The sequence below is a fragment of the Nicotiana tabacum genome, chromosome 22 (genome assembly GCF_000715075.1).
Source record: "Nicotiana tabacum cultivar K326 chromosome 22, ASM71507v2, whole genome shotgun sequence".
NCBI classification, from domain to species: Eukaryota; Viridiplantae; Streptophyta; class Magnoliopsida; order Solanales; family Solanaceae; genus Nicotiana; species Nicotiana tabacum.
The window spans coordinates 217,402,432-217,413,962 of record NC_134101.1 but is presented as its reverse complement, the minus strand read 5'-3'; the positions used below and the strand labels follow the sequence as shown (position 1 = coordinate 217,413,962).

Here is an 11,531-nt window from a genome sequence, read left to right as displayed (position 1 = left end):
TTAGTGTTATGTTTGAAACATTGTTGCAGCAACAAACATAGACAAATACAAAGGTCTCACAAGATTTATTCTTAGGCTTGAAACATATTACACAAGCAAACACAGCAAACAATTCAAGTTTGTATGATAAAAGTCCACAATAACTAGCAGTGTGAACTTCCACGAATTTCCCTCTTAATCACAGCATCGCGCCCTCACCTGTCACGAACTGCATCCAAAATCAATCATTAGAAAACTACCATACAATACTTCTTTGGCTCAAACTGCAGGACATAAATCAAACTAGTTTAACCAGTTAAAGTTTGACCACACAATTTATGTAATAAACTTACTAGTGCAGAATCTTGGCCAAGGGACTCCTGAATTTGCTAGATAAAGATTTTGAATCCACCATTTCCCATGTCATCAACTTGTGTATCCTGAATTTGCTTAGCGATTCAGTGACGGAAAGGCTGCACCAACTAACTTCAATGCTTTGTATAGAACAGTTGTAACCGAAACAAGAAGGGATCTCCTTAAGCTTCTTACATCTTTGCAAAACCAATTTCTCAAGACTAGGAAACGCATCATCAGAGACATCCCATTGAGAGATAACTACATCGTCCAGTTTCAACGCTTTGAGTGCAGGGAACTCATCATCTTTGACTTCCCATTTTTCTCCCTCAAAGGCTTTACGTAGCAACTTGAGTACCTCAAGGTTAGGAAGTCTTGCAATTATCGATATTTCTTTCCAGGGTAGGCGAAAATTTGAAAGTGTCAACTTCTTGAGATTCTCTGGGAACTTAAATTCACAGGGTTGTGACAGTTTTTTGCCATTAGAAAACACCTTCAGCGATTCCAGATGAACTAGAAAGTCCAATATGGGGAAACGAATGTAATCCTTTCTCAACTTCATCGAATAATAGACGGATTCCAAAAATCTACACTTCAACTTTTTGAGATTGGAGAACTTCCTCATCATTTTTTCCATGTCATCTCCATAAGCAAGAGATGGGGTCGAAAATGTTTCCAAATCATCTAATTTGGAAGAATTCTCAATGACCTCCTTTGCGAAACCAAAAGCAGCACGATCATTTATGTGCACATGTCTCAACCTTGCCATATCCCAAAGGCTGTCTGGTAATGCTACTTCCCCTCTCAATCCTTTAATCAGAAGTGTTTCCAACTTTTCCAACTTGTATATCCAGGCGGGAATGGAAGTCATGCCAGTTCGAACAGCTAAAAATGTCAAATGAATTAGCTGTTCAATTTCATCTGGGAAGGAATCCAACAGGTTGATTCTCTCTAAATCCAACACCTTAAGGAGTCTGAAGCATTTAATGAAGGAGACAGACAGTACATTCGTCTCTACATTATTAGCTGTCATGAGCAACAAAGAGCGAACAGGGGAACCAACTAGCCTCAATGAGGCAAATCTGCCATCAGGACTTACTAACATTCGACGTCTCTCTAGATCTTGTAAATCAATATCGGGAGAATCCTTATCTTGATAACTGGTAATGAAAATAAAGAATAGTGAAGAAAAGACCAACAATTATATCAATTAGTTAAAGGAATTGAGGATACAAAGGAATTTATGAACAGTACCTGTATACATATTGCCAAAACTTTTCTTCTTTTGCTTTATTCTGACAAAATTCATGCAATAGATCATGAATTCGGCACGATTTAACCCTGCCATTATATCTCATTTTTGCATCCATTACTAGGCTTCTGCTAATAAGATCGACCAAGTATTCTTCTGCCATATCTTCTAAGCTCTTTGGTTTATGTTTTCTAACCAAGCCCTCGGCAATCCACTTCCATGTTAACTTTGAGACTGGAATTTCTTCATCTTCCATGAATCCTCCAAAGTAAAGAAAACAAGGTTTAAGATATTCAGGTAAATGCTTGTAACTTAACTCTATTATGCCTCTACTGCTCGAGTCACCAACTGTAGTAGTGCTTAGACTTTCTGCAACTTGTAGCCATCCATCTTCTTTAGTCTCCATCTTTCCAAGAAGACCAGCCACCAAAACAACTGAAAGGGGTAATCCTTGACACTTCTCTGCAATTCTTTTACCAACATCCACAAGTTCTGGAGGGCATTGTTGGCCTTGAAATAGCTTCTGTACTAACAACATCCAACTTTCTTCATTATGAAAAAAACGGAGGCGCAAAGGATCTGTGGTACACTTGGCATATGAAGCTACTTCAGCATGACGAGTCGTTAGAATAATTCTACTTCCTTGCTTATCATCTCTAAAAGGAGTCTTGACATCATCCCATGCTTCAATGGTCCAAATATCATCCATGAAAATGAGGTACCTCCTTCCCATGATACTTCGCCGCAACAGGTCAGCCAAATCTCCCTCACTCTTTTCTTCAACATTTTCTGGAAGTGCAATATTGATTTGTTGTAAAATGTCAATCAACAATGATTTCTTTTCATATCTTTCAGAAATGCAGCACCACACACAAACATCAAAGCGATTGACAGCTTTGCAATCATCATATACTTTCTTGGCCAAAGTGGTCTTTCCAAGTCCAGGCATTCCAAAAATGGTTATAACATCTAAGTCAGGGGATCCTCCAATTACTCTCTGCTTTAATGTTGCCAAGACATCTTCAAAGCCCACTACTGCTTCATTTATAGTTGGCTTCTCAATATGAGTGGAGATACGGGAAATCTCGCCAAGAGAATGTGTTCTGGAATCATACAAGTCACTGGTTGAGATCTTTATGACTCTTCCTTTGATAAGCTTTATATCTTCTACAATATCAGAAAATGTATGGTGCCAAATCGTACCACCTCCATTAGCAACATATGAGTCAATGGCATATTCCACTTCATACGCTACACCTACCACTTTTTCCCATACACTTCTCAACTCAACATGCTCATTACGCTGCTGGGCAATTTTCTCAAGAAATTCTCTTAGAAATTTAAGCTCCCTTTGAATCGTCTCGACTTGACGCTTTAAGAGAATAATCCGGTCACCCTTAAAGTTTAAGATCTCTGCTAGATTTTCAACGAGTAAATCAAGAAAACCTAGTCCATCAGTCATGGGGAAATTAGTTCTTGACAGTTTTGGAATTTTAGGACAAATTTCTCTGTCCTCTGCCTTGATCAACTTTATTTTCTGTAGCACATCAGAGAGTTGAAGGTCCATTCTTCCTGCCATCCCTTCAACATCTTTTTTTGAGCAATGAGACTCAATGATGGTATCTATTTCGGCAGCCACCACATCAACACAACTTAAGAGATGGTTTCTTCTTTCTTGCTTTGCATATTGCTCTGGCAGATCCAAGAGAAGCGTTCCCAGAAATTCAAGATCCATCAGAAGGTTATCAAAATTATCCTTCACAGGATCTACTATATTGATCTGATTCTTCAAGAGTTTCCTTAAACTGATCTCTGACTTGATAAGCTTTACCTTCACTGATAATTCAAATGGGCCATGAAACAACATTTCATCCATGTGTTCAGTCACATTTGTTATGTCACAGACGTTGATGACATGTTCAAAACTGTCAGATAGAGCTTCAACGTTCCTTGAGTGACAATCACATTGCCAAAGAACATCTATTGCAATTGTTGTCAAGGCTTTCAGCTCCTCAGAAAGGATTGGGATTTCACCTTTCCAAGAAACCGTTGAGTTGGGAATGGATTGCTGTAGATCCATCAGAAAGAATTCTGCCTTGATGAGTTTGATGATTACTGTCAGTTGAAGAAGTGAAGAAGTTACTTGCGTTGACACCTCTTCTTCCTTCAACAAATCAAGAGGAACTGAAGGAGCTGCTTGATTCATCTTGTCAGATTGAGCCTTGACATATGTCAAGAGATCATCAAACTTTATATTCTCACTACACTGTCTCCGCAAATCCTTCAACAAAGTTATCAAGAAACTCTGGTCTTGATGGATGGTTTCAATTCGGAGAGCTTTAGAAATCAAGGACGTACTCCCTTTATCAGCAAGCTCCATGAAATTGTCGACAAGAGAATCAATAACGGCTACAACAAGCTTGCTGCTGTAGGGAGTACGATATTCTGATTGTGAAGAATGTGAAGCCTCTAGGGCTATGAGATAGTTGTCTCTCATCTCTGCCTCAAAAGATTTCATCCTACTCAAAAGATCCGAAATTGTGTGACTCATTTCATGTTCCATCTTTCTACTTAACTTTTCAGGATAACACCAATAAGAAATGCATGCTGCTTCACCAACTAGAGCTATAATACGAGCCACGAGATTCTCCAGTCTCTCGGATTTGATGAAAAATATGGACGTCAACTTGAGGAATCCCCTGAGAAAGCTCAGCTTTACTTCAAATATTTCCATTTCTCTTTTCACAGTAGCCTTAGGTTTGAGTCTGTAGCTCACTAAACACTTCAGATTCAGAAGAAGAGTGCTGATAAATTCTATTGCAAGTTGAGTAGGCATGGGTGCACCCTGTGCCAACAATGCCTTCTTGAAGTAGAGGGGAGGACTGTTTTCTTCACACTGAAGATCAGAGTCATTTGCGGAAGAACTCAGGAGGGAATGAGCACGTTCTACTTCTTGTCGAAGATCAAAATCTTTGAGCATAGAAGTCAGTTGTGATTCCAAGATCGACAGAGCAAAGTCTACTCTTCCGTATTTTGCATTAATACATGCCTCATGAATGTTGGTTCCTATGGTTTTCATGGTTTGGTGGACAAGATTGAACTCCTCCTGCCCACTTGGCTGTCTCTTCAGAATGAATTGTAGATATTGAAGTCTTATATCGAGCTCCAAGGCCACATGTCTGATTTTTATCTCTCCATGCTTCTCCAACCATTTCATACACGTGAAGGGGTCTATCATCAACTTTTGCTCTCTCCTTGAGTAATGAGTGCATAAGTCTTGGATGCTCTGCCAGAAACCAAAGGAAGGTTAAATTAATACTTCATTGTATTTGCTAAAGCAATTGCATGTGTTGCTTTCATTAAGAAGGTACTTCTGCAAATCACATCAGCTATGAAAGTTGGTAGCTCAACTTTTCCAGTTTGCTAGAGTCTACCCAAATTATTGAATCGAGTTGTAAGATATTCATGGCATTCATTTTATTGCTATATCTATTCAGTATTCATATTCCTATGTGCAAAACTATGAAATTAGTTTAGCACTTTAGCCATAAGTTCTTAAATTCGTAATTAGGCCTTCCACCTTAAGCATCTCATATAAAGAAGTCTATTTCTTAAATGGTCACTGAAATTAGTTAGTTAGTGAAACTAAAACATAAAGTCACTTGTCTTTATTTTGAGACAACTCAAATTAGCACCAATCTCTTTAAAAATAAAAGCAGCCGGAGAAGCTGCCGAATATGTGATGTAGCATTGCATTTAATATAAATCCCTTTATTTTCCATGTCATGTAAGAATGGGCCCACACTAAATAAACAATTTTTCTGATGACACTCAATGCTTCTTCGAAATACAATCCCAATTATCATGTACATAAGAAAAACCTCAACAATTCATTGTAAGAATTAAGCCGAAACCTATAAATTATTTCTTCTCCCCTAGAAAGAAATGAAACAGAAAATAAAAATCCATTATCATCGATTAGGGTTATAGGTTAGGGGGTAGTAGAGCTTTCCTTACTTCATACCGGGGGTGAGGCGGGGTAGGATTAGGGTTGATCTTAGATGGCTTGCAGTTTATGTTGAATCCACACTATCCTTGTTGTTTATCTTAGCCCCGGGCCTTAGTTACTGGTTACTGTTATTGCATGTCATTTATCTTTTGGTTGTTATGCTTCTGTTACTATTACGGTTTCTACTGGAGTTACTAATGAATTATTTTTTCTCTCTCTTTCTTTTTTCTTCTCTGAGCCGAGGGTCTATCGGAAACAGCCTCTCTGCCCTATCGGGGTAGGGGTAAGGTCTGCGTACACATTACCCCCCAGACCCCACTTTATGGGATTTTACTGGGTAGTTGTTGTTGTTGTTGTATTATCATCGAAATTCCAGCTTAATATTTGCACGAATTGTTCTTCTAACAAAAGAGATCCTACCCCATTATCTTCAATGGGAATGAACAAATTCATAAAATTACAGTTACTTTTTTTTTTGGCAAAAATTTACTACTAAACTCTACTTTACCCCAAAATTACAACTCGATTATCGTGTGTACAAGAATACACCTAGAAATTCAATGTTAAAATCCAGCTAAAACATATTTATTATTCTTTTTTCCCTTATAAGATAAGAAGAAGAGTATTTAAGGAATGTTACAATAGGATAAGGAGGTAGAATAATAGGAGCTGAAGGCTGAGACAGATAAGGTGGTGGATTATCACGTTACGTTGCTCTTCAGTAGCCGTTCCTAATTGTTCTCTTAGCTCCAAAGCTAGTTGTCAAAGGCTCATTTAAAGCACGCTAAAGCCCTGAAGCTCAGAAAAGCTCATGGAGGGCACTTCACCTCGCTTAAGCTGCACTTCAGTGAAAGGCAAGGCGCTAAGACATGCACCTCATTGCCCATGAGTTTTATCGGGAATCAAGTGGTCACTAAACGACAAATATAATCAGAAAATAAATGTATTATATGTAAAGGAAAATATTATAAATGAATTTATTACTTTGTTCTTGACTTACATATATGTTTTATTTTTTAGCCGTACTTGCACCTTTTTTTACTAAAGCACAAACTTTAAATTCCCTTTGCGCTTAAAGCCCTAATAGACCTGCAGTATTTTTTTTTAGAGCTTTTCGCCTTCTATGACTCCATAAAAAGGAAGGAACTTCTATTAATTGATTAAACTCACAAAAGGATGGCCCCTAACTTATCATGTCACCGTAGTTTATTCTTTTTATATTCATTACTTTTAAGAATAAAGTAATGGCAACCATGTTTTGAGTTTACTTATTTCAAGACTTTGATAACTTGGAAACTGAGAAACTAAAATGAAGTATAAGTTAGATACATATACTATATATAGAACCCAATCTAGCATGTCAGCATAAACCTTCTGTTTTCAAGATGAACTCCAAGGTTTATGTTTGGCTATTGCTTTGGAACTTTACACTTTATTTGGATGCTTTTCTAGCATTGTATAAGCAATGATGTTTGACTATCAGTGACTTTGTGTTCACAAGATTGATTACTTTACTGAATGCAATCGTATATATATGTTATCAAGGGTGAAGGGTCCTCCTAGGAGCATCTTTGATTGTTATCTTGGTTTAGTCTAGCTAATTTGAATTCCTCCAACATATTTTAATGTTTTGAATTAATGTATAAGCTTAATATGAAGTAGGACCTTCTTTACGGTCCTTCAGGTAATTGTGACCTTAAAATTCCTAAATAATAAATTTTTCTTTCTAATTAAGAACTGTTTTAAAAGTCTTGTTTCTCTAAATTTACCAGAAGTAGAAATGTTGGAAGAACTATTAAGATAAAGTAATTCACGACAATATGACATTTAAGATATCAATGCATCAAAAACTATTAAGGTCCAATGCGCATAAATAAAATAAAAAAGTGAAAGCAAACAATTATGGCAAATAGCAAGGAATTGGAAGCAGCTTAGGAATATAACTGTAAATAGCAATCTTGTCGTAGAACAAATACAGCAGGAGATTAAGTGTAGATTAGAGATGTTACAGGGTACAAAAAGAGCTAGTAGATATCAAGTGTTATTCCACAAATTATGTAATTAGCTGTTCTTTCTTTGAGGCCTAGCTGACTATTAACAACATTTCTAGAAGGGGGTTAAAGTTCTAGGTGCTCTTTTGGGTGTATCAATTTGGTTGTTAGTGTGGTAAAATTTCACATTTATTACCGAAAATAAATAAACTATGGCAAATAGTAAGAAATCCATAAAATACCTTTGGATTGATAGCAAAAGAGTGATTGGTTGCCTCTGCTTCCTTTTCCATAACTTCAGCTCGTAAAACATATATCCTTCGTATTACTTCCTGTCCTTTCAATTTAAGATTCTCAGTGCTCTGTGTTAACCGATCAGCTATTGAAGTCCCCAGATAATGCAGAGTTTCAGACAGACCCTTGGTTGGAAACTTTGAATTTTCCTTAGAATTGTGTAACTGAACCACACTGTCTAGGACAAAGTCCACAAAATATAATGGAAGATCGTTTATTGAAGTATCAAAAGTCAACAACAGCTCTGAAGCTTTATGCAGACGAGTAAGAACCTCTCTGGCATCAATCTGGATTAATTCCTCACACCTTCTAATCAATGCAGAAAGACATTGCCTAAGTCCTCGGGCAATTTCTTCGGGGATGTCATCAAGCCAATACAAACAATTCAGGCATGCCACTGAATAAGATATGTCGCTGGTAAACTGCAGCCAGATATCTATGTTGTTTTCGCGATTAGCAAACCCATCTCTGATGGACCAGCGCAACCTTCTCTCGAATGTTAGCTTGGAAGAAAGAGACTTCATTTTCTCAAGTAGATCAGGAGCAAGACGATCAGCCATGCAATCGACCAAATCCTCCAAAGTAAATGAGACAATACTGAACATATCAACACAATACGTCCCCCACGGCTTATTTGATTTCCATAACCGGACAAGAATTTCCCTGATCTTTGGCTGAATAGCTTTTCGTACTAAGTTACTCGCTATACCAATACGACCATCAGAAAGCCTATTATTCTTATAATTACTGCAAATCGTAGACATATCACTTACTTGATTATTTATGAAGAAGAAGTGATTCTTTAAAGACTTGGGGAGTGAATACTCGGTCAATACACGCAAGATGCATTTCAAGAATCTTGCTTCCATTTTAAGTATCCGGTAGTGGCATTCATCATGGACGCCAACGCAAAACTCACCCACCAAATCATTTGGCCAGGTGTACCAGTATGTTGTGCTCAGATCCATTTCAAGATTTTGAAGGACGAGGACAACAGTGTAACTGAAAGGAAAACTTCAATTTTAGGACTGCAACTATGCACAATGTTCATTCTTAAAAATATAATTAAATTATGCCAATTTGGTTTTGACCTATTTTTCAAAGTATTCTCCATAACACTTACGTTCCAAAGCAGACTTTCCCACTAAGATTTCATATTGAATACGTATATTAGTTATTGTTATACATCAATAATTGTCCGTCTATTTGCATTCTAAAGACGACACTATATATCAAGGAATTATTTGCAAATACGTTTCAACACCAACAAAGAGAAGGAGATAGCTAAACAAAAAACAGCATCTAACAGCAGTGTCCAAAATAGCTCTGTTTATCACCCCCTCTGTCACAATTTCCATGACACACTTTCTTTTTGGTCTATATTTAGAACGGCAAAGGGCTATATGTGTCCCTCTACTTGCAAATATTGCTTATATCTACCCTCCGGTATACTATTTGAATCTATATACCATTACTGTCATTTTTTAGCAGGAATACCCCACTACCATTAAAACACTCGGATCCACCAATTAAATGACCACGTGGAGGGCTATAAACATATTTGTTACCCAATTCATTTTGCCAAACCCAACCATTAATTCGTAACCTATTTAGCCGACCCAAACACCATTAGCCCTTCACTTATCCTTAATCCAAAGATAATGATAAATAACCACATTTCGTAAAAATGTGCAGAATGTTTATATGGAAGTTCTCATTTAATTTTTCACTGCTGCAGCCAACGACCCCTTTGTGATTAAAGTCTAGACAAAAACAACAAGTATTAGCCCTCCGGCAAAAACCTCATCGGGAACTTGGCCGGATAATATTACTCGGACAACTCATTTCTCCCTCTTGTCTTCCTTTTCATTTGCTTTTCAAAACCACTTTTAAAAAACTCATACAAGACCTACAAATCACAACTTGAGAACCAAACAGGATGAACAAATAACCCAAAAAAAAAAAAATCATTGGTAAAGAACCCATCGGAAAGCTGGCCGGTAAAGAAGGCAAGTTGGTAAAGAAGGGATATAATGGAGTGCCGGCGGTGGTGAATTGGGAAATTGCGTTGGGTAAAAATTTAACCCATGTAAGTTTTGAGAATTTTAGACATTTAAAATAAAATAAGGTAACCGAAAAAAAAGAAGAAAAAGAAAGTAGAAGCATGTTAGATAATCAGAGCAAAAGGAAACAAATTACTAACGAACAAAGAGCTACACACCTTAATGGAGAGCACCTTACACATGAAATTTCTTTAGCCTTGAAATAGCTAATTAGAGATGGTTGTTATAAGCTTAAGTGAAGAGATGTGAGAGAATAAAAGGAGCGTAGACAGATGACTGACTAAACTTACTGACATGAGAGAACAAAAGGAGCGCATGCCGATGAGCAGTGGCGCGCAAGCATGAATTTTTGTAATAGTAAGCTAACAACGGCAAAGATGGTTTGCACATGTGAATAAAGAGCGTGACACGTTTACATTGAATGGCCTTAGGAGAGGTAGAGTTAAGAAGAGTTGGGCTGAGGTAATTAGGCATATAGCGCAATTATAGCTGATCAAAAACATGATTTATGACAGGAAGGTGTGGATGTTGAAGATTAGGATAGTAGGTAGGTAGTCTAGATTATTTATACCAGTAGTGTTAGTACGTACGCTCGCATTTGATTGGTAGTAGGTTTATTTGAATACATGTCGTTTTTTTTCGATCATCTTATTATCTTGTTGTGTATGCTGCTTTTACATGATTTTTCGATGTTGTCCCGTCTTATTTCTTGTTATTATTGTGGCATCTATGCTTGACTGAGTCGAGGGTCTATTGAAAATAGTCTCTTTACCTCCACAAAAACAGGGGTAAGGTGTGTGTACACACTACCCTCTCAGACCCCACTATATGTGATTATATTGTGTATGTTGTTGTTAGTAGTAGTGATATTTAAAAAAAAAAAATCACTATAATGATAAGCATTGTCATTTTTTTTATATTTATACCTAATATTTTTATTTTTCTTATTATTTATACATATATATATATATATATATATATATATATATATATATATATTAAAAAAATTTAATAACTTAGCCGAAAATAACTCCATTTTTATAGTAGTCAATTATTTCTTTGTTTCTCTCACGTTTTGTCGTTCTTATTACAAGTCAATAATGAACCACGTGAAAGAGACAAATGCAGGTTCGTTAAGGATCACAAACTGTTGTTTAATTTTAACTTGCCAAAAGGACTTTCTTGAGTTGAATTTTGTTGTTTATCTCCTGGTCTTTCTCTATTGTACTAGTCAATATTGAGCCTAATTAGATTTTTATTTAATTTGTATATACTTATTCACCGTTCTAGATCTCAAAGATGCATGCTCAATTAATTGTAATAAGACATATATTGCAGCATGTTACTATTTGAAAATGAGTCTATAAGCAGATCCACAATTTCAAGCTAAGTGACTTCTAAATTTACGGTTGCGACCGAGCAACCACCACTTATTTGATAGAGTCAAGAAACAAATTTTAATACATTAAGGGTTCGTTGGGTATGAGGTATAAGAAGGTATAAGGGTGGTATGAAAATTTAATACCACCTTAATATTCTGTTTGATTAGCAAATCAGGTATAAATTATCACGGTGTTAATTTTAACACC

General features: G+C 36.6%; 1 pseudogene; it reads right to left on the bottom strand.

Moving 5' to 3' along the window:
* Positions 1–335: 335 nt before the first annotated feature.
* Positions 336–10,401, bottom strand: LOC107821911 (putative late blight resistance protein homolog R1A-4; annotated as a pseudogene).
* Positions 10,402–11,531: the final 1,130 nt, after the last annotated feature.